This window comes from Heptranchias perlo, chromosome 28 (assembly GCF_035084215.1).
Source record: "Heptranchias perlo isolate sHepPer1 chromosome 28, sHepPer1.hap1, whole genome shotgun sequence".
Classification (NCBI taxonomy): Eukaryota; Metazoa; Chordata; class Chondrichthyes; order Hexanchiformes; family Hexanchidae; genus Heptranchias; species Heptranchias perlo.
Window position 1 is genome coordinate 8,180,878 of NC_090352.1, and position 26,225 is coordinate 8,207,102.

Sequence of the window (26,225 nt, forward strand, 5' to 3'; positions counted from 1 at the left end):
ACAACACCACCTGCACGTTCCCCTCCAAGTCACACACCATCCCGACTTGGAAATATATCGCCGTTCCTTCATCATCGCTGGGTCAAAATCCTGGAACTCCCTTCCTAACAGCACTGTGGGAGAACCTTCTCCACACGGACTGCAGCAGTTCAAGAAGACGGCTCACCACCACCTTCTCGAGGGCAATTAGGGATGGGCAATAAATGTCGGCCTCGCCAGCGACGCCCACATCCCGTGAACGAATAAAAAAAAAGATGGAGGAAGCAGGAGATGCCATCCCATCATTCCAGCCCGGATTAAAGGCCAGGTCCGAGGAGGAGAAGGAGAGTGTGGTAACCAACTGGGCACAAAGTCCTCCCATCCTGGATACTGTTCGGACCTTCATATAAATAGGTGCAACTTCATTAGTCAGTAAATGCAGTGAATATTGTAGTGGGACATATCTGTGCAGCCACAATGAGGCCTCTCTCCTCATTCCTTGTTCCTGTGTTTTGTTTTAAGACTGTTGTTCGGGGACAACCTGCCTCCTTTGGAATAACACAGGATGTGGGCATGGTGCACGTCCAAAATGCATTGACAAGTCGATATTTATCATGCATTGAGTTTGGGGTCAACACGCATTCACAAACAGGACTTGATCTCCAACACCTTATTAACTGTACAAGTTAATACTGCCCTCAGTTGTATGCTTCAGTTATGCTTCATCATGATCTTTACTGGCTTTCAAATGGAAGAAGAAACAAATATTAAAAGGTTTGCATTGACTGCATTCACTCGGTTTTGCCTCTCTGACACACCAATCTCCAACTCCAGTGTATTTAACTGTACCTTCATAGGGCCTTGCAAGAATTCAGTGCCGTTCTCCTTACAGGTTAAGCCCTTGGGTTGCAGACTATTTCCTCTTGGGTTTCAAACCCTGCACCATGAAAGCAGCTGTAACCCCGATATTTCCATCATCGGAGCACCATGGCTGCAGTGTGTACCAGCCACAGGATGCACTGCAGCAACTCGCCAAGGCTTCTTCGATAGCGCCTCCCAAACCTGTGACCTCTACCACCTAGAAGGACAAGAGCAGCAGGAGCATGGGAGCACCACCACCTCCAAGTCAGACACCATCTTGACATGGACATATATTGCCGTTCCTTCATCGTTGCTGGGTCAAAATCCTGGAACTCCCTTCCTAACAGCACTGTGGGAGTCCCTTCACCACACGGACTGCAGCGGTTCAAGAAGGCGGCTCACCACCACCTTCTCAAGGGCAACTAAAAATAGGCAATAAATGCCGGCCTCGCCAGCGACCCCCACATTGCGAGAATGAATTAAGAAATCCTGTTCTTTAGCTGTACCGAATTTGGAAATACATTTGTAAACACGTTCATGAATTTGTTAAAACTAATGCTGAAAGTATCAGCAATAGTTACTGAACATAGAGTCAAATCATAAACAAACATTTCGATAGTTTTAGTCCATGAACAGGATCACGGCAGTGCAAGTATAGAAAGCCATAAATTCAGATTCGCAAATATTTGAGCACGCAATTCATCTCTACTATCACTAGGTGTCCCCAGTGCACTTTCTAATTACCATTTAGCATTTTCCAAACTTATGACAACACAGAGTGGAAAAGACCAATGAGAAACTCATGGCAGATTCCGTATTAAATGTTATTACTGTGGGTCGGGGAGGAGGGAGGAGGGGAAACGCCATCCTGTCCTATCGCCAGGCCTCACACATTTAACAGGAATCCTGTCTGGGTATGGGGGTCACAAATGCCAGTCCTGAGTGGGTATGAGGTTCACAGATGCCAGTCCCGTCTGGATACCGGGTTCGCAGACGCCAGTCCCGTCTGGGTACCCGGTTCGCAGACGCCAGCCCCGTCTGGGTACCGGGTTCGCAGACGGCAGTCCCGTCTGGGTACCGGGTTCGCAGGCGCCAGTCCCGTCTGGGTACCGGGTTCGCAGGCGCCAGTCCCGTCTGGGTACCGGGTTCGCAGGCGCCAGTCCCGTCTGGGTACCGGGTTCGCAGACGCCAGTCCCGTCTGGGTACCGGGTTCGCAGACACCAGTCCCGTCTGGGTACCGGGTTCGCAGACGCCAGTCCCGTCTGGGTACCGGGTTCGCAGACGCCAGTCCCGTCTGGGTACCGGGTTCGCAGACGCCAGTCCCGTCTGGGTACCGGGTTCGCAGACGCCAGTCCCGTCTGGGTACCGGGTTCGCAGACGCCAGTCCCGTCTGGGTACCGGGTTCGCAGACGCCAGTCCCGTCTGGGTACCGGGTTCGCAGACGCCAGTCCCGTCTGGGTACCGGGTTCGCAGACGCCAGTCCCGTCTGGGTACCGGGTTCGCAGACGCCAGTCCCGTCTGGGTACCGGGTTCGCAGACGCCAGTCCCGTCTGGGTACCGGGTTCGCAGACGCCAGTCCCGTCTGGGTACCGGGTTCGCAGGCGCCAGTCCCGTCTGGGTACCGGGTTCGCAGGCGCCAGTCCCGTCTGGGTACAGGGTTCGCAGGCGCCAGTCCCGTCTGGGTACAGGGTTCGCAGGCGCCAGTCCCGTCTGGGTACGGGGTTCACAGAAGCCAGTCCCGTCTGGGTACCGGGTTCACAGACCCCAGTCCCGTCTGGGTACCGGGTTCACAGACGCCAGTCCTGTCTGGGTATCGGGTTCACAGACCCCAGTCCTGTCTGGGTACCGGGTTCACAGACGCCAGTCCTGTCTGGGTATCGGGTTCACAGACGCCAGTCCTGTCTGGGTATCGGGTTCACAGACGCCTTGTGGGCAGGTACAGGAACAGGGTGTAGTCAGGCGGTGAGGGTGAAAAATGTCAGTGTCTAAATGATGTTACCTGTATTCATGAGATTCCTGCCTGTTTCAGATGAGAATGTTAGAAGATGGATGTTCTTAGTTCGAAGTTACTCCTCAAAATAATAGGATTCACAGCATTGCAGGTAGACATTCACAGATTTATTAAACATATGATAACTATTGTTGGCAATAATTAAACATACGGAAAAACCTTGCGAGTTTAGCCGAGAATTGTAGGCTGATCAGGCCTTGTCGAATTCTGAGCTATCACGTCCAGCAACCACCCTTTTATTTTTTTTTATGCTTCAACGTTATCTAATCTTCTTATCATGTTCCTTATCAATGACTTCAGTTTTACACATCCTGGTTGATCAGTCAATCAAATCCTTAGGCTGAAAACAGCTGCAGAAATTCATGAACTACCAAAGGCCATCGAACAATTCTGTGTGGGTGTTCCTTTTCCAGCATCCTAGGCCGCATTCCTTCCAGGGTCGCCTTCGCATACAGCCGTTTATGAATCAATATTAACCACCCTCAAATTTACAGACACCTAACCATCATAAAAATGTCAGATCTCTCCTGCGTCCCTGTAAAGTTAAAAGACGAATAACCTACAAGACGCCGTTCCATCTACACACCTACAAGCTCCCAAGGTCTTGTTACAGGATCTGTCCATACCAAAAGGATAATTAAACTGCTGGTGAGATCTGTTCGAATTGAAAAGTTACAATAAAGAAGTTAACATAAAGAAATTAATATAAAGAAAAATCAATAGCACTGCTAATGATTAACCCTTCACTAACAGGAGGTCTGGCTGCCGGGATTCAGCTCCGCCTAAAATCGGACAGTACATAAAAGTGACGGTAAGTGGGCGGGATTTGCTGCTGCTTTAGGTAGGAGAGTCTATAACGAGGGGGCATAGATTTAAGGTGAGAGGGGAGAGATACAAAAGGGTCCAGAGGGACAATTTTTTCACTCAAAGGGTGGTGAGTGTCTGAAACGAGCTGCCAGAGGCAGTAGTAGAGGCGGGTACAATTTTGTCCTTTAAAAAGCATTTGGACAGTTACATGGGTAAAATGGGTATAGAGGGATATGGGCCAAGTGCAGGCAATTGGGACTAGCTTAGTGGTATAAACTGGGCGACATGGACATGTTGGGCCGAAGGGCCTGTTTCCATGTTGTAAACTTCTATGATTCTATGATTCTATTTATTTTGCGGCCGGTGAGGCCCAATTTTTTGAGCATAAAAAGGGCGGTATCGAGATGCCAATGTTTGGATATGTTCCACAACGGCGCGATAGTTCCCACTGGCTTCAGAAGGCCTACTGTCTCACATCAGCGGGCCACAACCCCACATCAACTCACTCAACAAACAGAAACGATTATGACTCCCTCTCCCTCACATTAGGTGTCAGCGGTGGCTCAGTGGTAGCACTCTCGCCTCTGAGTCAGCAGGTCATGGGTTCAAGTCTCATGTCAGAGACTCCAGTGCAGTACCGAGGGAGTGCTGCACTGTCGGAGATGCCGTGTTTCAGATGAGATGTTAAACCCTCTCAGGTGGACATAAAAGATTCAATCGCACATTTTGAAGACGAGCAGGGGAGTTCTCCCTGGTGTCCTGGCCAATATTTATCCCTCAACCAACGTCACTAACACAGACGATCTGCTCATTATCACATTGCTGTTTGTGGGACCTTGCTGTGCGCAAATTGGCTGCCGCATTTCCTATACTGCAACACTGACTACGTTTGAAAAGTATTTCATTGGCTGTAAAGCACTTTGAGATGTCCTGACGTTGTGAAAGGCGCTATATAAATGCAAGTCTTTCTTTTTCACATCAGTCTGCTTGCCACTGGAGGACGCAGCAGCAGAGAGAAATCTGGCCCCTCCCCCACCCAGAGACAGCATTGGTCGGAGCCTAAGAATTGAAGCAAGATAAGCCTGCAAAGTGGGAAAAAAAACCTAGCATTCCTAGCGAGTTCGATGTGAAGCAATTCATTCCCACATTCCCAGGAAATGGAATTCATCCTGGGAACGCTTTCCACAATCTTAAATTCTGGGTCAGAAATAAAAGATTGGTGTATGGTTCCTGCAGACACAAGAACCAGTGATCTTTAACCCTCTCCCACCCTGGGCCCCACAACAGGAAGTGAGCTCAGTGTAGCTTGATATCACCGATAAAATCAAGCGTGGATTTTTAAACTCGAAAGCTGCAGATAATTTACACAGGGACTTTGTGCCTCTGAGAAGCAGGATGTGATTTTTGAGTAAATCCCTCTCTCCCTGTCAGCTAATTTTTTGAATCTCTGGCTTAGCTCAATAAGTCAACCACAACAACTTGCATTTATATAGCGCCTTACACTTAGTAAAATGCCCCAAGGCACTTCACAGGAGCGTAATCAGACAAAAATGGACACCGAGCCAAAGAAGGAGACATTAGGACAGATGACTAAAAGCTTGGTCAAAGAGGTAGGTTTTAAGGAGTGTCTTAAAGGAGGAGAGAGAGGTGGAGAGGTGGAGAAATTTAGGGAGGTAATTCCAGAGCTTAGGGCCTAGATGGCTGAAGGTACTGTCCACTGAGAGGAGTCCTACAAAATAGAATCATAGAATGGTGACAGCACAGAAGGAGGCCATTCGGCCCATCAAGCCCGTGCCATCTCTTTATAAGAGCAACCCAGTTAGTCCCATTCCCAGGTTTTGTGTCATCTGCAAATTTTGAAATTGTGCCCTGAACACCCAAGTCATTAATATATATCAAAAAAAGCAGTGGTCCTAGTACCAACCCCTGGGGAACACCACTGTACACCTCCCTCCAGTCCAAAAATGACATTCACCTGACGAAGAAGGAAGCCTCCAAAAGCTTATGATTTTCAAATAAAATTGTTGGACTATAACTTGGTGTTGTAAGATTGTTTACATTTGTCAACCCCAGTCCATCACCGGCATCTCCACATCATACTTTAAGTACAGCCAGCCTTTCTAGTACCTCCTCTTTATCAATTTTTAGCCCATCCAGTATCTCAACTACCTCGTCTTTTACTGTGATTTTGGCAGCATCTTTTTCCTTGGTAAAGACCGATATATATATATAAATCCAATATATATTAAATTTGGTTCATTGGATGAACATTTCTTTGAAAACTCATAAGCACCTGCAGTACCTGTTACTCCTGTAGGTGGTGCTGTGATGGGCATTTTCAATGTTATCGGTGTCACACTGTGACAATAGCTGCAATTTGTCGTTACGGTATATTACCCTGACATTGAGCAATCTGGCCACAGATTTCCCATAAATTGCAAAAATGCTTTCTAAGTTTTTTTAAGCTGTCATTTTTATCTTTAACTGAAATTTCTAATATCTAAAATAAAGGTTTAAACAAAATGCAAAAAAATAAAAACTACATAGTTCACAATAACATGATTAAATATATCCGTTGAACTGTGCATTGTGTCTTTTAATGTCATCATTAAGGTTTTTACCTGAAAGCCTCAGCCTCTCCAAAAAGTCTGGGCTTGGACTTGATTTTTTTCCCCAGAGGCTGTGACTCTGAGCTGAATTTGGATTGTGCGGTCTGAGCATGTGCAGTGTACTTAATTTCCCAGGATGCATCAGTACCATTACCTTCTAGCACTTTCTGCCCAGCAGCTTTTCTTCAAATAATTTTGAAAAACAAGAGGACGAATTTCAAAAGTTTAACTGAGGTAAAATTTAGATAGCCTCTGTTTTGTATTCAGTAAAGTTTAGAAAGTGATTGGGGGGGTGTAGTTAATACAAAGGTGTAGTTAATGCAAGAGGACGTTAATAAACTAGCAGAATGGGTGTGTAATTGGCAAATGAATTTCAATATAAGATAAGTGTGAGCTGGTGCATTTTGGTAGGAAGAATAAGGAGGTCACATACTGCTTGGATAATAAGAGTATAAATGGGGTAGAGGGGCAAAGGGATCTCGGGGCACAGATACAGAAATCACTAAAAGTAGCGATGCCGGTTAATAAGGACATAAAAAAGGCAAACCAGGCACCGGGGCTCATTTCTAGAGGGATAGAATTGAAAAACAGAGAAGTTATGTTAAGCTTGTGTGGAACCTTGGTTAGGCCACACTTGGAATACTGTGCACAGTTCTGGTCTCCATATTATAGAAAGGATATAGAGGCATTGGAGAAGGTGCAAAAAAGATTCACAAGGATGCTACCAGAACTGAGAGGATACACTTATCAGGAAAGGCTGAACAGGCTGGGGCTCTTCTCTCAAAAAGAGAAGGCTGAGGGGTGACCTGATAGAGGCCTTTAAGATAATAAAAGAGTTTGATAGGGTAGATGTAGAGAAAATGTTTCCACTTGCGGGGGAGTCCAAAATTAGAGATCATAAATGTAAAATGGTCGCTAATAAATCCAGTAGGGAATTCCGGAGAAACTTCTTTACCCAAAGAGTGGTAAGAATGTGGAATGTGCTACCACTGGGAGTAGTTGAGAATAAATAGCATAGATGCATTTAAAGGGAAGTTAGATAAGCACATGAGGGAGAAAGGAATAGAAGGATATGCTGATAGGGTTAGATGAAGTAGGGAGGGAGGAGCCTCCTGTGGAGCATAAATGCCGGCATAGACCAGTTGGGCCGAATGGCCTGTTTCTGTGCTATAGTTTTGATGTAAGAGAAAGAGAGGAGAGATTGATGATAGAGAGTGCTTTCTTCATTTAATATTATTTCAATTTTGAAAAAGAAATCAGTTGAATTTTGTCTCCAGCTAATTATCTTCATCTTACAGTTAGAAAAGGTCAAAGCTAATGACTCACACCTGTGAGATGGGGGAGGGAGGGAGAGAGTGTGTGTGTGAGTGAATTTTTATTCCTCTTTTTAATTTGAATTTTTTTTAAAGAAACAAGTTGAATTTTGAAAGCAAACGAAGCCTCTGAGGCAAAAAAATAGGAAGGTAGGGTAGGAGGGAAAGACGTTGAAGGTGAGGGGACACTGACCTCTTGGCACCCACCCCTGGGGGGGCGGGGGAAGCGAATGGGAGTGGGGGAGATTGGATGGAAGATTATGGGCAAGGGTTTGAGGGGAGGCATGAGTGATGGGGGGGGGGATGGGAAGGGAGCTACTCAGGGCCACATTTTCCCCACAATTCCCTCCCCAAGTATAGCCTGCAGCCATTGGCGGCTCCTTATCCTGCCACATATTTAATTACTAGTAGTTCAGATTTTGTACGTTTTGAAGTGATTTCTGTTGGGCAACTGGTATTTCACACCTGATCCTGACTTCATGCAGCTGAGAGGGGACCGGTGGGATTTTTGGCAGATGATATCATCCCACCTCTTTCACTTATGTTCTGCTGAGAAGAGGCGGCTGCAAGAAACACCCGCCCCTGGTAATATCACAAAAGAGCCTGGAGACCCAATGTAACTGGGTCCTGCCCCAAGTCCCTCTCTCTTACAGTCCTGTGTGAGGGGAATTTCAGGGCCTATTGGTATACTTAATTCTGAATGGCTCATTCTTCCCGCCTGACTGACTCCAGCTCTCCCGATTTGCATCGCCAGGCTAGGCGGTGCCATTCTTCACAGTAACATCCTCCTGAGGCCTCTGATAATGGGGCAGCTCGCCTCCTGCTGCCTCTCCCCAGTTCTCCTCTCTGGCCTTTCCCACCTGCCACTCCCTCCTGCCACAACCCAGTCCCACCCACCCTACTGGTGCCTCTCCCCCCCCCCCCCCCCCCCCCCGTTGCTGATTTTCCCACCCCCATCCTGAGAAAGGCCCTATTGTATTCCTGGCCATGATTCAGGAGCTGGCCTTTGCATAGGAGCCAACCGCTGTCACTGTCTTTGTCGGTCAAAATGGAAAACAGGATAACTGTTATATTTCTGCACAGAATGAACAACTTTGGAGTGTATTACAAGGCAGTGACACTATCTCAACCCTTTGACGTGATGAAGCCTTGTAATACACTCCATCCAGACTGTGTCTTCACATCATTTTTAAAAAGGGAGCCAATTCTGAAACTCGCTCTAACACTGATAGCTCTGTTCTTTCACCTAAACATCAGCTATAACTTCCCAGCAAACCATTCACTTCACAGCAAGGGCCGGGTTTATAGAGGGACGTTCCTGCCGAATAATTCAGTACGATTTCCCACGTGTGACGGTCCGCTGCACAGATTGTGGCACAGGCATCAGTGGCTGATTCAAACAGAAAATGTGTTTTTAATAGGTTCGTGTGTCCTGAAAGGGTTCCTCCGACAGATATAAAACATGCTGCCCTTCCCTGGCTGGGAACAGTGAACGAGATGACGGGCCCAATTTTAACTCTGCCCGCCCGGCAGGAACGGTTAAAATGGCGGTCGGCCGCTCTCCCACTGCCATTTTATCTCTCCCAATTCCAGCCGCGGTGAAGGTGTCCCCGCAGGCTGGCGGCGGGGGAGGGGCTCGTCGCTATTTAAAGTTCGCTAACATCATTCGGACCCCCACGTGATTTTAACTGCCGATCACGGCAGTGGCGCCCAGTGTTGGAGCTGCCAGCGAAAGCCGGCAAGAGGCAGGATCGGGGCCAGCAGAGGCCCCGGTAAGTAAGGCCCAGAAGCAGGAGTGTACCTCCAGGCTCCACAAGAAAACATTGGGCCTCCCTCCCCCATTTGTGATCGCCTGAGGACCCCCCCTCCACCGCCCGCCCCCCCCCCAACACTTATCTTATGCCGGGGATCGATCCCGTGGGTCTGCTGCCGCCCGCCAGCCTCCTCGTCATTCCCGCCAGGTGAGATGTTAAATTTAGGCTGATGCTTCAGTGCAGAACTGAGGGAGTGCTGCAATGTCGGAGGTGCCGTCTTTCAGATGAGACCTTAAACCGAGGCCCCGTCTGCCCTCTCAGATGGATGCAAAAGATCCCACGGCACTGTGTGAAAAAGAGTAGGGGAGTTCTCCCGATGACCTGGCCAACATTCCTCCCTCAACCAACACCACCAAAAAAAAACCAACAGATTAACTAGACTATTTGTGGGCCCTTGCTGTGCACAAATTGGCTGCTGAATTTGCCTACAAAACAACAGTAACTACTCTGCCTTTCTAAAAGTAATTAATTGGTTGTGAAGTGCTTTAGGACATCCTGAGGATGCGATAATGTGATATATAAACACAGGTTCATTCTTTCCTTAAAAGTGACCCAACAATTGAAAAATTCCAGGTGACCCAGATGGAAGCTCAGCCTGCAACAAGGCCTCAATTTTGATAGTCAAGATTGAGAGCAACAAAAAGCCAAACATACACAAAACATAACTGAAGCAAAAGGTCTCCCTGGAACAGCTGGATAAATCTTACCACGGCTCCTTTATGAAAAATAATACCAAATAGTCCTCAAGGCATTGCGGAATGCCAGCCTTGCTTCACATTAGTGCATTACAAGAATGTTACTCCTGACACCACGGGGTTCCTGTTCCAAACATGAAAGCTGGGCCTAACCAGCTGGTGAGAGATCATTTTTCCTCCACGGGGTCCCATTAAATACGAACTCACATTAAAATGTTTTCCATTAGCACCAAGTTTTCTGATGTCAAATTTCCCTTTCTGTAAAGTGTCACGCCTGTCTGAGTAACATTGCCTGTCTGAGTAACGTTGCCTGTCTGAGTAACGTTGCCTGTCTGAGTAACGTTGCCTGTCTGAGTAACGTTGCCTGTCTGAGTAACGTTGCCTGTCTGAGTAACGTTGCAGATTGGTGCTGAATCAGGAGCAGTGTTGTGTCCGAGGCCCATGCCCACCAGGAACTGGATTGAGTCTTTCTTGTTATCAGGATGTGGGTGGCACAGTTACGGTTGTATTATGGCGCATCTCTAGTTTCCCTGAGAAGGAGTTGTTGGGACTTCTTCTTGAACCGCTGCAGTCCTTGTGGTGACTGTGCTCCCTTTTTGACCCAGTGATGATGAAGGTATGACAATATATGTTCAAGTCAGAAGGCGTGTGACCAAGAGGAGAACCCGGAGGAGATGCAGTTCCCACTACATTGCTGCTCTCGCCCTGGTCGGTGGTAGAGCTCACGGCATTGGGAGGTTAGCTTGGTGAGTCGGTGGCGTGCATCCTGTCGATAGTACAAACTGCAGCCACGGTGTGCAGATGGTGGAGGGGGGGATGGTGGATGTTGAGTCCAGTGGCAAGGGTTCTGATGAAATTGATTGCACTCTCCTAGATAGTTTCTTGTCTGATGTTGTGGTTGAACTCATCCAGGTGAGTATTGTGTATTCCAATACACTGACTCGAGCCTCATTGATGGTGGAGAGGCTTTGAGGGGTCAGGAGATGAGCCACTTGTTGCAGAGTATCAAGCCTCTGCCATGGTATTGATATGGCTCATCCAGTTAAACTAATGGTCATTGATGAACCCCAAGACGTTGAAGGCAGTGCTGGGCAAATATTATTTCCCACTTGTCAGCCCAAATCTGGATTTGGTCAAATCCTGCTGTAGGCTGTTATGGGCTGTTTCACTATCAAAGGAGTTGTGAATGGAGCTGAACATTGTTGAATAATCAGCAAACGCCCCACTCCTGACCTTTTGATGGGAGGAAAATCATTGATGACGCAGCTGAAGCGGCCCTGAAGAACTCCTACAGTAATGTCCACGGGCCTCTGACAACCAGACACTGGAGGGATTTCCCTTTGACCCTTATTGACCTCAGTTTTGCGAGCGCTCCTTGGTGCCAAACTTAGTCAAATGCTGCTTTACTGTTGAGCCAGGCTACTCTCACCTATCCTCTAGCTGTGATGATGCCTGGAACCCAAACTGAGTGTCAATGATTGATGAAAAGATGCTTTGTTGATGACTGGGAGGAGGCTGATAGGGCAGTAATTGGCTGGGTTAGAGTCACTGTATTTTTACAGTTAGTACAGACCTGGGCAATGTTCCACATTGTGGGATAGTTGCCAGAGACATAACTGCATTAGAACAACTTGGCACTTGGAACCTTTACAGCCAGCCATCCCATCAGTCTAGGCTGGATTTGAACCCAGTATCTAACCAGCTGCACCATCCAATTCCCACTGCATTATATATTTCGGTGTAAATTCTTTTTCCAGCATAGTGTGTGTGAAACTGACTGGCTGGGGACAACACAGCACACGGACTAATGGAGAGAATGGAAGAAAGAGATATTCCAAAGAAAATGGAAGAAGAGAATGGATATGATTTTTTTTACAAAAGAATTTCACAAGAACTGCATTTTAACATAGGGGCAGAGGACATGAAACACTCGGGTCATGGCCAATAGAAAGTCCCCTTAACAAGGAAGCAAAATAAGTGCAAATACAGTTCAAAAGCAATGGACTGATATTTGTGGGTCACATAGGTACATACCACCAAAGCCAAGCAAGCAGTGTTCTCTAAATCAGAACATCAATCTGTTATATCAACATTCTGATTTAGGATTTATCAACTAATGAGGCAACAGTGCTTTGCAGAACTCCAGGCCCTCGAAATTCAAAATGCAAGGGTTCATGGGGTGCATGTGGCCCACAGGCTGCAGGAACATAGGAACAGGAGTAGGCCATTTAGCCCCTCGAGCCTGTTCTGCCATTCAATGAGATCATGGCTGATCTGTGACCTAACTCCATATACCCGCCTTAGCCCCATATCCCTTAATACCTTTGGTTAACAAAAATCTATCAATCTCAGATTTAAAATTAACAACTGAGCTAGCATCAACTGCTATTTGCAGAAGAGAGTTCCAAACTTCTACCACCCTTTGCGTGTAGAAGCGTTTCCTAACTTCACTCCTGAAAGTCCTGGCTCTAATTTTTAGGCTATGTCCCCTAGTTCTAGATTCCCCAACCAGCGGAAATAGTTTCTCTCTAGATATAAAGGCCAGCATTCCATTAGCCTTTTTGATTATTTTCTGAACCTGTCCATGACATTTTAATGATCTATGTACATGGACCCCTAAGCATCTTTGGACCTCCACTCTTTTGTGCTTTTCACCATTTAGAAAGTACTCTGATCTATCCTTTTTAGGACCAAAGTGGATGACTTCACACTTGCCTACATTGAAATTCGTTTGCTTCTGCCTACACTGCTTACAATGCTGCCTATCTTTGCGTCATGATCCCGTCATCTAAGTCATTAATAAATACAATGAATAGTTGAGGCCCCAACACAGATCCCTGTGGGACATCACTAGTCATATCCTGCCAATTTAAGTACCTGCCCATTATCCTTACTCTCTGTCTCCTGCCGCTCAGCCAATTTCCTAACCAGGTCAATAATTTGCCCTTAATTCCATGAGCTTCAACTTTAGCTAACAGTCTCTTATGAGGGACTTTATCGAATGTCTTCTGCAAGTCCATATAAACAACATCCATAGACATTCCCCCGTCCACTACTTCAGTCACCTCTTCAAAAAATTCAATCAGGTTCATCAGGCATGACCTTCCCTTTACAAATCCATGCTGGCTCTCTCTGATCAGCTGAAAATGTTCAGTCACTCTATCCTTAATTATAGACTCTAGTAATTTTCTGACAACAGATGCTAGGCTAACTGGTCTATAATTCCCTGGTTTCCCTCTCTCACCTTTCTTAAATAGCAGAGTGACGTGCAATTTTCCAATCTAAAGGAATGGTTCCAGAATCAAGAGAACTTTGGAAGATTATAGTTAGGGCATCTGCAATGTTCTCACCTACTTCCTTTAAAACCCTGGGATGGAAACCATCTGGTCCTGGGGATTTGACACTCTTTATTCCCATTATTTTCTTCATTACTGTTAATTTGTTTACGTTAATTATGGTGAGTCCCCGTCCCTGATTCAAAATTAGTTTCCCTGGGGTGTCCGGCATGCTTCCTTTGCTGTAAATGCTGATGCAAAGTAATTATTTAACATGTCCACCATTTCCTTATTTTCATCCCCAATATCACCATTATCAGTTTTTAAGGAGCCCACATTGCTCTTGACCACCCTCTTTTTCCTAATATAATTGTAAATTTTTTTTGTGTTGATTTTGATATCCCCTGCAAGTTTCTTTTCATATTCCCTTTTTGCAGCTCTTACTATCTGTTTTGTCACCCTTTGCTGTCCTTTGTTTCTCTCCCAGTCACCAGGATCTCTGCTATTTTTTAAATTGTTGTATGCTTTTTCTTTTAGTTTTATGTTGTCCCTTACTTCTTTTGTCATCCATGGCTGTTTTTTGTTTGGCAATTAGAGCTCTTGCCCCCTTAGGGGTATAAACTGGTTCTGTATCACATTAATTTCTTTTTTGAACACCTCCCACTGATCTTCTGTCATTTTACCCATTTACAAATTTACCCAGTTTACTGTGGACAGTCTCTGTCTCATCCTGTTGAAGTCCGCCTTACCTAAATTTAGAATCTTAGTAGCTGATACAGGTTTCTCTCTTTCAAACACAACGTTGAACTCGATCATAATATAATCACTGTTAGATTAATATTCACGCACAGTTAGGCTGTTAACTAAAACTGGCTCATTACTCATTATTAAATCTAATATGGCCTGCCCCCTTGTTGATTCTAGGTCATATTGTTGCAGAAAGCTGACCTGAACACACTCAAGAAATTTGCTATCTTTCTGACATGAACTCGTCTGCTTATCCCAATCAATATGAAAGTTAAAATCCCCCATTAAAACCACTCTGCCTTTGCTACATGCTTGTCCAATCTCTGCATTTATACATTTTGTCACTTTACAGCTGCTACCAGGAGGCCTATACACAACTTCCACTACAATCTTAAATCCTTTTCTATTTCTTATTCTACCCATAAAGTCACCACTGCCTGCTTACCTCTTCAAACATCCTCTCTTATCATTAAAGTAATTTCATCCTTAATCACTAAGGCTACTCCTTCCCCTCTACCAGTTTCCCTATCCTTCCTGTTGACCTTATAACCTGGTATATTCAGTTCCCAGTCCTGACCGTCTTGCAGCCATGTTTCAGTAATGGCCACCATGTCGTACCCTCTAAGTTGAACTTGCGCCTGCAATTCATTCAATTTGTTCCCTATACTCTGTGTGTTTGTATAAAGAACGCCTATTTGGGCCACACACCCCAACCTGCCCTTCTGCTCTAATGTTGTTTTTCTCACACATTTCTTATTTCTCTCTCCTAATTTATTTACTTTACCAACTTGGACACTCTTGGACATTGTACAAGATATGTGGAAAGGATGAGAATGTGTGCCCTCTTCTTATTCCATGCTTTCTTATATTATGCAAAAAGCTCATCTTCATTATGTTCACGAATTGGGCCAGTACTCTGAAAGTAAGGGCACTCTTGAATGAACTAAAGTACAGCTGCCCTACTTACATCGGCAGCCACTTATATATCCGAGAATGAACTTGAGGTTATCTTTGCTTCACTTTTCCACTAGAAACCTAATCAAATTTCCATTATTTGCGTACCTGAAATTCCATTGTTCCAAAGGCTTCACTTTATCCGATATCTGGACAGGAATCGCAAACGCCGGTCAGAGATCTGGGAGGGATTATGAATGCAGCTCTCCACAGAGGCTTGCAAAACATGCATATGTCAGATTGGGTTCACGCTGTTGCCATGACGAATGGGAGCTCGTATTAGGTTTCTTCATTCTTTGCAGGAAATTTGAGAATGACAGCAAGTGAGTGATGGAGGAGGAGAAAAGTCCTGTAGCTATCAGTATGGAGGTGAAGGGCTGAAGGAGGGGATCCCTCATTGTTTTAGTTTAGCCGACTGATTAGGTTGTTTTTGTCCTTTGGGATATACAGTACTGTCCGCAGCTAAGGGAAGTCACTTTTTTATCAGTAAAAAGGGCAATGTGGGCCACATTTTGAGCATGGTTCATGGGACAGTGTTGTGCTATGATAGAACTGTGTAACCCCACGTCATTAAATTAATGCTCTACAACCTTTATAATGAGGTCTTTATTATATTTAAATCTATGATAAATTTATATGCACAAACGGGATGAGTTTAACTTACATTTATATAGCGCCTTTCATGACCTCAGGATGTCACAAAGCGCTTTACAGCCAACAAAGTACTTTTGAAGTGTAATCACTGTTGTAATGTAGGAAACGCGGCAGCCAATTTGCGCACAGCAAGGTCCCACAAACAGCAATGAGATAATGACCAGATCATTTGTTTTAGTGATGTTGGTTGAGGGATAAATATTGTCCAGAACACTGAGGAGAACTCCTTTGCTCTTCGAATAGTGTCATGGGATCTTTTATGTCCACCTGAGAGGGCAGACGGGGCTTCGGTTTAACGTCTCACCAAAAAGATGGCACCTCCGACAGTGCAGCACTCCTTCAGTACTGCACTGACGTGTCAGCTTGGATTCTGTGCTCAAGTCTCTGGAGTGGGGCTTGAACCGATGACATTCTGAGAGTGCTACCACTGAGCCACGGCATATTAATCATTGGGTTAGAAGGGAGAGAATTTTTCTGTCTCCGTGACTTGTACACATTAAATTGATAGCAGAGAACCAATAAATCGTCAATTAAATCACAAAAGTGGGCAATACTGCTCCTGGCCACAGATATCCCAGTGCTGGAAACACACTTGGATGTGTTTGAGCAACATAATCCCACATGGTTAAAAATGAAAATGAAAGTGCTTTTAAATGTATTTATTTACTTACTTTAAAATATATTTTTGATTTCTCCGCTACTCTCTGTGTGGTCTTCACATGCATCAGAATGGCTGAGCACACAATCCTATGCCAATGTGGTGCTGTAATCGGACCTTAAGAGCCGCACATTGGCTGCCTGTGTGGATCTTCCTCTGATTTTTTTCTTCCCTTAGCTGTGGCATGCATAGAAACATAGAAAATAGGAACAGGAGTAGGCCATTCAGCCCTTCGAGCCTGCTCCGCCATTCAATATGATCATGGCTGATCCTCTATCTCAATACCATATTCTCGCTCTCTCCCCATACCTCTTGATGCCTTTTGCGTCTAGAAATCCAGCTAGCCCCTTCTTAAATATACTCAGTGACTTGGCCTCCACAGCCTTCTGTGGTAGAGAATTCCACAGGTTCACCATCCTCTGAGTGAAGACATTTCTCTTCGTCTCAGTCCTAAATGTCCTACCCTGTATCCTGAGACTGTGACCTCTCGTTCTGGACCCCCCAGCCAGGAGAAACATCCTCCCTGCATCCAGTCTGTCTAGCCCTGTCAGAATTTTATATGTTTCAATGAGATCCTCTCTCATTCTTTTAAACTCTAGTGAATACAGGCCGAGTCGATCCAATCTCTCATCATACAACAGTCATCCCAGGAATCAGTCTGGTGAACCTTCGCTGCACTCCCTCTATGGCAAGTATATCCTTTCTTAGGTAATGAGATCAAAACTGCACACAATACTCCAGGTGTGGTCTCACCATGGCCCTGTATAACTGCAGTAAGACATCCTTGCTCCTGTACTCAAATCCTCTTGCAATGAAGGCCAACATACCATTTGCCTTCCATAGTGCTTGCTGCACCTGCATGTTTGCTTTCAGTGACTGGTGTACAAGGCCACCCAGGTCCCTTTGTACGTCAACATTTCCCAATCTCTCACCATTTAAATAATACTCTGCCTTTCTGTTTTTCCTTCCGAAGTGGATAACTTCACATTTATCCACCTTATACTGCATCTGACATTTATTTGCCCACTCACTCAACTTGTCCCAATCGCCTTGAAGCTTCTTCGCATCCTCCTCACAAATCACAAACCCACCCAGTTTTGTATCCTCAGCAAACTTGGAAATATTACATTTGGTTCCCTCATCCAAATCATTGATAAATATTGTGAATAGCTGGGGCCCAAGCGGTACCCCACTAGTCACCGCCTGCCACCTCAAAAAAGACCCATTTGTTCCTACTCTTTGTTTCCTGTCTGTTAACCAATTTTCAATCCATACCAGTATATTATCCCCAATCCCATGTGCTTTAATTTTGCACACTAACCTCTTATGTGGGACTTTATCAAAGGCCTTCTGAAAATCCAAATAAACCACATCCACTGGTTCTCCCTTATCTATTCTACCAGTTACATTCTCAAAAAACTCCAGTAGGTTTGTCAAACATAATTTCCCTTTCATAAATCCATGTTGACTTTGTCTAATCCCGTTGATATTTTCTAAGAGTCCTGTTATCACATCCTTTATTATAGACGCTAGCATTTTCCCTACTACTGATGTTAGGTTAACCGGTCTGTAGTTCCCTGTTTTCTCTCTCCCTCCTTTTTTAAATAGTGGGGTTATATTTGCCACCCTCCAATCTACAGAACTGTTCCATAATCTATAGCATTCTGGAAGATGACAGCCAATGCATCCATTATTTCCATGGCTACCTTTTTTAGTACTCTGGGATGCAGATTATCAGGCCCTAGGGATTTATCGGCTTTCAGTCCCATTAATTTCTCCAGCACTTTTTTTTACTGATACTAATTTCCTTTAATTCCTCCTTCTCACTAATCCCTTGGTTCCCTAGCATTTCTGGAAAGTTATTTGTGTCCTCTTCTGTGAAGACAGAACCAAAGTATTTGTTTAATTGCACTGCCATTTCCTTGTTCCCCATTATAAATTCTCCCATTTCTGACTGTAAGGGACCTACATTTGTCTTCACTAATCTTTTTCTTTTTATATACTTGTAGAAACTTTTACAGTCCGCTTTAATGTTCCTTGCAAGTTTACTCTCATTCTCTATTTTTCCCCTATTAATCAATCTCTTGGTGCTTTTTTGCTGAATTCTAAACTGCTCCCAATCCTTTGACCAACCCCTCCCAGCCTAGCTGAGAACAGTGACGGATCAGGTGGGAGTCACTGCCACAAGCCCATGCCCCACCTCTCCGTGGATCAGCATGTTGGGGATCCCATCACGCCATACTGAAATGGCTTTTTTCCCCTCTAGTTTCTGACCCCTCCTCTACTGAAAGTGCTGCCTCATGTTAGGGTACAGTTGCATGCCTTGTCCAAGTGACCATTCTCCATGTGGAAGCCTAGACACTCAGCGCTGTCAGGCTATTTTGGCCATGGGCCATTAGCGGTAAGCTTCACTGTTTCCTTATCTGGCATCCACACACATGCATTTTGCAGCAGAGGTCACTGCGCAGTAAGCAGGAATGCTGGCTGATGTATTTTTCCCTCCCCACCTTGGGGATGATGAGGCTACTGAGGTCAGCTAACTCAGCACAAGATCACAGAGGGCAGTGCAATTAGCAACGTAGTCGTCAGGGAAGCTTGAAAAATCCACTTAATGTTTGGGGTGTAAGAATTATTCATCCAAAGGGCTTAGTCTGTGGCATTTCTGGATTTTGTCCCGTAAAATAAAGAAAAAACTTGCATTAGTATAGCACCTTAATATAGAACCTCAGGACATCCCAAAGCGCTTTGCAACCAATTAAGTACGTCTGAGGTACAGGGGTAAAGTCACTGTTGTAATGTAGGAAAAGTGGCTGCCAATTTGCAACGTCCCACAAATAGAAATATGATAATGTCCAGATAATCTGTCTTTAGGCATTGCTTGAGGGATAAATATTGGCCAGGACACTGGGGAGAACTCCCCTGCTCTTCTTCAATTAGTGCCATGGGATCTTTAACATCCAACTGAGAGGGCAGACGGGGCCTCAGTTTAACGTCTCATCCGAAAGACGGAACCTCCGACAGTGCAGCACTCCCTCAGTACTGCACTGGAGTGTCAGCCTGGATTATGTGCTCAAGTTACTGGAGTGGGACTTGAACCCACGATCTTCTGACTCAGAGGTGCGAGTGCTACCACTGAGCCAAGGCTGACACCTGTACCCAGCTGTGTACCTACTGAGGATGGGCTGGTCTAACACAACAGGCTACGCTTCCATTGTCTTATTTGATGTCTGCAGTATCATTACAGTTGCTTCCAGCAGTTTTCCTGGCAGTTCCCATGACCGTTGACAACGCAGCTTTTTGGAGAGAGAGCTGGCTGCTGACTGACTGCTGGCTATGAATTCAACCTGCAAATACCAGCATCTGTGCCCTGTGTCTGTGCCTTGTCTACTTAATCTTCTGAGCAGATGGCAGAGGCCATTGTCTGTAGCCGTGGCTCATGGCTTCTGGCCAAATTGTCACAGAAGAAGGGACATGACAAGAGCGGACGCCGGGGCAAGAGTCAGTGCCGGGGCTCACAGTTAACATTTTGATTTAAGTATCACAGGCAGCGGATCGCAATGCGATTCCCCGGGAAGGTCTTGGAAAATGTTGCTGCCCATGGCGTCTGCGTGGGATCACTGTCAACTTATCGGAGCGAAAATGATACGCTGAATCATATCTAAAAGAAGAGGCCTCCTTACCTTTAAAGTGATCGTCACAGCACGTGCTGTGTTAACACTTCTGGAATTCCTGCTGCTTCAGCAGAGTTGTGGTTGAACCATTCCCAGCAGGAAGTGAACCAAGTACGTGGGAGAGCAACTCCCAGTGAGGGAATATAACACTAGGCGAGAAAGGAATTCTGAGAATCCTGACACAGTTCCAGCATGTGGAAGAGGAAGCTTAGATGTTGTTTCAAGGCCCCATTGGGAACTTTGGATAGAAATATTAACTTCCTTGAAAACAGCCAATTCTGGAATGTTTGACAAGTGTCACATTATAATGGTTTCCAGGGGAAGGAGGAATTTTCAACTAGGACTCAAGTAGTTTTGAATTAATAATCGCAAAATGAATCCAATTTGAATAGGGGTTACTAGGGAAAAAGTATAATAAACAATCATGATATAAGGTACACTACTCTTAGTTCTGCCTGTGTTGAAACTATAAAATGAGTCCACTGTGGTGCACAATGGTATATATTGGTGCACACTGGTATATCCTGGTGCACACTGGTATGTACTAGTGTAGAACGTAAGAACATAAGAAATAGGAGTAGGCCGTGGTCCCTGCTTCTATTTCTGTTCCGCCGTTCAATAAGATCATGGCTGAGCTTCGATCTCAACTCCACTTTCCCGCCCAATCCCCATATCCCTTGATTCCCCAAGAGTCCAAAAATCTATCGATCTCAGCCTTGAATATAATCAACGACTCAGTATCCACAGCCCTCTGGAGTAGAGAATTCCAAAGATTCACAACCCTCTGAGTGAAGAAATTCCTCCTCATCTCAGTCCTGAATGGCTGACTCCTTATTGACTATGCCTTCTAGTTCTAGACTCTCCAGCCAGGGGAAACAACCTCTCAGCATCTACCATGTTAAGCCCCCTCAGAATCTTATATGTTTCAATGAGATCACCTCTCATTCTTCTAAACTCCAGAGAGTGTAGAATGATTCTACTCAATCTCTCCTCATAGGACAACCCTCTCATCCCAGGAATTAATCTAGTGAACCTTCATTGCACCACCTCTAAGGCAAGTATATCCTTCCTTAGATAAACAAAAAGCAAAAAACTACAGATGCTGGAAATCTGAAACAAAAGCAGAAAATACTGGAAACACTCAGCAAGGCAGGCAGCATCTGTGGAAAGAACAGTAGAGTCAATGTTTTACACCCTGCCCAATTTAACCTCCATTGAAGTTAATGGGGAGTAAAATCAGGCAGGGTGTAAAATTCGGGCGTGCAACCCTAACGTGCCCTTGCCACAGGGCACGTTAGGGTTAAAATCGTGACTTGAGTGTCAGCGGGCTATGTGGCCTGGGGAATATCACAGCCAAGCCTCCACATGTCCTCCATGTATAAACACTTTAAAGTAGAGGTCACTGGACAGCGACCAGGAATGAGAACCCTTACTGCTTCTCCATCCCCCGCCCCATGTTCAGCCTGGAGCCTTGAGACCAGGTTGTGCACCCTTACCAATCAACAGCTGAGACTAGCTAATGCATCACATACTGGAGATTGAGCCTGGGACCTTCTCCATCTGTGAGATGGTACCCCATCAGACAATGCATCTACCCATCGGGAGAGTTATCCCATATATTTAAATGAGTCTCAGTCAGCCCCCTCTTTTTATAATCAGACAGCTTATAAAGCTTATCAATAACTCTGACATGCTTCTTCTATCTCTGACTAACCTTTAGTTAAACTGTGATTACTGACAATATCATCCAGGAAACAGACTTCAATGAATGACTGGTGTCTGAAAGTGTGAAGGAGCTGAATTAAAATAGCAGGAGCATTGCAATACCCCAGCTGGGGGTTAATAACTGTTTCCTCTGCCGACGATAATGCAGGCTGCTCACACAGCTGAGCTTGGCAATGCCTCGGAGCAAGGTTACACCAGCATTTAATATTTAAAGGGTAATATTCAAATAATGAACAGCCAGAGAGCATAAAGAAAACAGGACATTGAAGTTAATTGTGGTTCATTTTAACTGTTGATATTTTAAAAAGGGCAGGATGGTAAAACACTCTGTCTTTAGTGGTTAATATTAGACAATTTTTTTCTCCTGCTGTGTTTCAACAGTGATGACTAATCTCATTTTGGAGTTGAAGCCAATCCAGCATCTTCCCCTCTGTTTACAATTTCATCAGAATCCCAGGTATCCATTATTCTACATAGAAACCAGTCAAACTCTTTGATTAGATTAAAGTCTGTAACTCAATCCTGGGTATTCATTGTTCTATACGTATAAACCATCTGAACCTCTCGAGTAGATTAAAGTCTGTAACTCTCTCTCTCTCTCTCTCTCGGGATACAAACAGAAAATGCTGGAGAAGCTCAGCAAGTCAGGCAGCATCTGTGGAGAAAGAAACAGAGTTAACGTTTCAGGTCGAAGACTTCCAGTTCTGACCTGAAACTCTGTTCCTTTCTCCACAGATGCTGTCTGACCTGCTGAGCCTCTCCAGCATTTTCTGTTTTTATTTCAGATTTCCAGCATCCGCAGTATTTTACTTTTGAACTTTCTCTTGGGTATCCATTAATCTATATATATATATATATATATATAAACCATCTGAACCCCGAGATTAGATTAAAGCCTGTAACACCTGGATATCCATTATTCTGTAAATTTTACCCTAATATGAATATAACAGAATTTTTTTCCCACTAATTTTCTCTCCCCTTTTCCTGAAGATACTTGCTCAGCCGCAGTTCCACGAGGACTGGTCATCCAATGGTACCTAGTCCAAGTGACCATTTTTCAGGTGAGAGACTTGACGCTGAGTGTCAGCGGGCTATTCCACCATGGAGGGGCTCACAGTCAAGCTCAATTCTATCCTCACTTGGCATCCACACACACAGGGGTCATAAAGGTGACCAGAAACAAATTCCCCTTCCCAACCCTGTCAATTGTAGCACCCCTATCATTGACCCTGCGATCCACCTCCCTCAGCATAGACCAGTGATTGAACATGGGCCCTTCTTGATCTATATAGCTCAGCCACCTGCTGTTTTAAGCTGCTGAACTGATGGGAGAGCCATATGTGATAGGATTGAATGGGGAAATTTCACCATCAGACCTTCTTTCAAATACTAAGGAGGTACAACAAGTGATCATTAACTTGAACATCACCATGTTATCTGGGCAAGTGTATTCTATACACCTGCACAGAATCAAACACTGCACCTGGGATATACACTGATCTTGGTATATGCAGGACAAAGGTCACTGCAGTGCTGAGTAATATCTTGATGTGAGGATGTGCTCACATGTGCTGTAAGTTATATGTTATAACAACAACTTGCATGTAGCACCTTTAATGTAGAAAAATGTCCCAAGGCGCTTTTTTCAAAACACGTGTTTATTGTTTTGGCTGCAGATAGTGATACCACAATTCCTGGCCAGAATGGAGTTGATTGGGTAAATCCCCTGTCAATCACGCCTGGAGACCGCACTGCTGTAAGTGATTGGGATTGATTTTACACACATAATTTGCATTATGTAACTATCCTCCACTCACTGCATTTGCTGGAGAAATAATCCTGCTGTACTCGAGAGACTGTTGCTGTAGTTTCAGTCAGGAGTTCGGTCAGACTGTTTTCTATAGTTCATGAGTAAATAGACTTTGTTGTGGAGACTCTGTTTGCTAAGTAAATAGACTCTGCTATAGTTCATGAGTAAGTAGACTCTGTATGTTGTAGTTCATGAGTAAGTAGACTCTGTATGTTGTAGTTCATGAGTACGTAGACTCTGTATGTTGTAGTTCATGAGTAAGTAGACTCTGTATGTTGTAGTTCATGAGTAAGTAGACTCTGTATGTTGTAGTTCACGAGTAAATAAACTCTGTTTGCTGTAGTTCATGAATAAATTGACTTGTAGTTCATGAGTAAATGGACTCTGTATGTTGTAGTTCATGAGTAAGTAGACTCTATGTTGTAGTTCATGAATAAATAGACTCTGTATGTTGTAGTTCATGAATAAATAGACTCTGTATGTTGTAGATCATGAGTAAATAGACTCTGGATGTTGTAGTTCATGAGTAAGTAGACTCTATGTTGTAGTTCATGAGTAAGTAGACTCTGTAGTTCATGAGTAAGTAGACTCTATGTTGTAGTTCATGAGTAAGTAGACTCTGTATGTTGTAGTTCATGAGTAAGTGGACTCTGTAGTTCATGAGTAAGTAGACTCTGTATGTTGTAGTTCATGAATAAATAGACTCTGTATGTTGTAGTTCATGAATAAATAGACTCTGTATGTTGTAGTTCATGAGTAAATAGACTCTATGTTGTAGTTCATGAGTAAGTGGACTCTATGTTGTAGTTCATGAGTAAGTAGACTCTGTATGTTGTAGTTCATGAGTAAATAGACTCTGTATGTTGTAGTTCATGAGTAAGTGGACTCTGTATGTTGTAGTTCATGAGTAAATGGACTCTGTATGTTGTAGTTCATGAGTAAGTAGACTTTATGTTGTAGTTCATGAGTAAATAGACTCTGTATGTTGTAGTTCATGAATAAATAGACTCTGTTTGCTGTAGTTCATGAATAAATAGACTCTGTTTGCTGTAGTTCATGAATAAATAGACTCTGTTTGCTGTAGTTCATGAATAAATAGACTCTGTTTGCTGTAGTTCATGAATAAATAGACTCTGTTTGCTGTAGTTCATGAATAAATAGACTCTGTTTGCTGTAGTTCATGAGTAAATTAAAACCACAAGTCCCGCCCCACCTCCAACTTATTGGCTGACACAGCGGTGTCACTATTCATTCTGTATTGTTTTCTCCCCTTATGTAATCATGAAGCGGTACTTACCATTCACAAAATCACAAGAATAAATACAGGGGAGGAATGCAATGTCCACCCCAGCTCATCCATCCAGAAAGACCTTAAATCCACAATCACAGCATCCAACCATTTCTTAAATGATTCCAAGGTTTTTGCCCCTGTTACCCAACCTGCATTCCATGTGTTGATCACTCTTTGTTCCTGATGATCGTCATACATTGGTTTTGCACTTCTGTGAACCTGTACTCCCCCTCCCCCCTCCCCACCCACCCACCCACCCACCTACCAACCAACCAACCAACCAACCAATTCTACTCTCACAGTTTAGTTTGAGGCAGCGTTCCAGGTTTACCTTTACTGTTCTAGTTACTATCTTGTCGACTTCTATATTATCGGTGTTTAATTGTCTCCTTTCAAAGATGGCAAATCCAAATTTCCCCAGTCTTTCTTCATAGCTCTACCCTCTATAGTTCTGACACAAGGGGCGGGGGTGGAATATTTTAACTGTTCTTGCCCGGTGGGAAATGGGCGGCAGCGAATTAGCTGCCTGTTTTACACCTGGCCCCATCTTCCTTTCCGCCCAACGGGAAGAGATACAATTGATCCCCAGGGATCAGTTTTGTGCTTATTCTCGGCACTGACTTCAGAGCTTGAATGTTTCCATTGTGTCTCCGTCACTAGAACTGGACAGAGTACTCCAGATGTGGTCTGACTGTATAGTTTGAGCATGACATGCTCCGCTCGTACACTCTGTTTTGATTATGTAGTTCAGCATACGACTTCCTCTTTGCTGACTTGGTTGCTGCATCTGCTGGTAACACTAGATCTCTTTCACCGTCACCTGTAACTATTTGGCACCATTCATGGAGTACTCGTGTCACCTATTTTTCCTTTCTATGGACAGTATGTTACACTGGTCCATTTTAAATTCCATCTGCCACTGTTTCCCCTCTTAAATATTGTGTCCACTCATTTTGTAGTTCCTGAGCTGCCTCTTCAGGTTCAACTTCCCCTTCAGTTTGGTAGCATCTGAAAATTTGATCAGTTTGCACTCAGCTTCTGAATCGATGTAAATTAGAAACTATAGAAGTCCCAACACTGATCACTGTGGCACCATACTCAACACGTTCCCTCCCTACCCTAACATCACTCCCTTAACAAATACCTGCTGTTTCCCACCCTTTATTCAATTTCCTATTCATTCCCAGTTTTCTCTTGCTTTCCCCATTGCTTTGTGGAAGTCTAGATAAACCATGTCATAAGGTTTCCATAGCCCACTTTATCAGAAAAAAAGTCAAGGAGGTTGGTCAGGCAAGATCTTCTTCTGAATCCTTGTTGGCTACAGATTACTAGGTCATTATCATCCAAG

General features: G+C 44.5%; 1 protein-coding gene and 1 long non-coding RNA gene across 2 annotated transcripts in view; one reads left to right on the forward strand and one right to left on the reverse strand.

Moving 5' to 3' along the window:
- The window catches only part of orai2 (ORAI calcium release-activated calcium modulator 2), a 100,351-nt gene extending 80,165 nt beyond the window's left edge, over positions 1-20,186 (reverse strand). The window contains exon 1 of the mRNA XM_068007999.1: positions 20,058-20,186. The gene's annotated coding sequence lies outside the window, so the exon portion shown is untranslated. The remainder of the gene's footprint in view (positions 1-20,057) is intronic.
- On the forward strand, positions 6,429-23,548 carry LOC137344823 (uncharacterized). Its single transcript, XR_010968469.1, has 3 exons — positions 6,429-6,501; positions 22,767-22,837; positions 23,453-23,548. It is a non-coding gene; the product is annotated as an uncharacterized lncRNA (long non-coding RNA).
- The last annotated feature ends 2,677 nt before the right edge of the window (positions 23,549-26,225 follow it).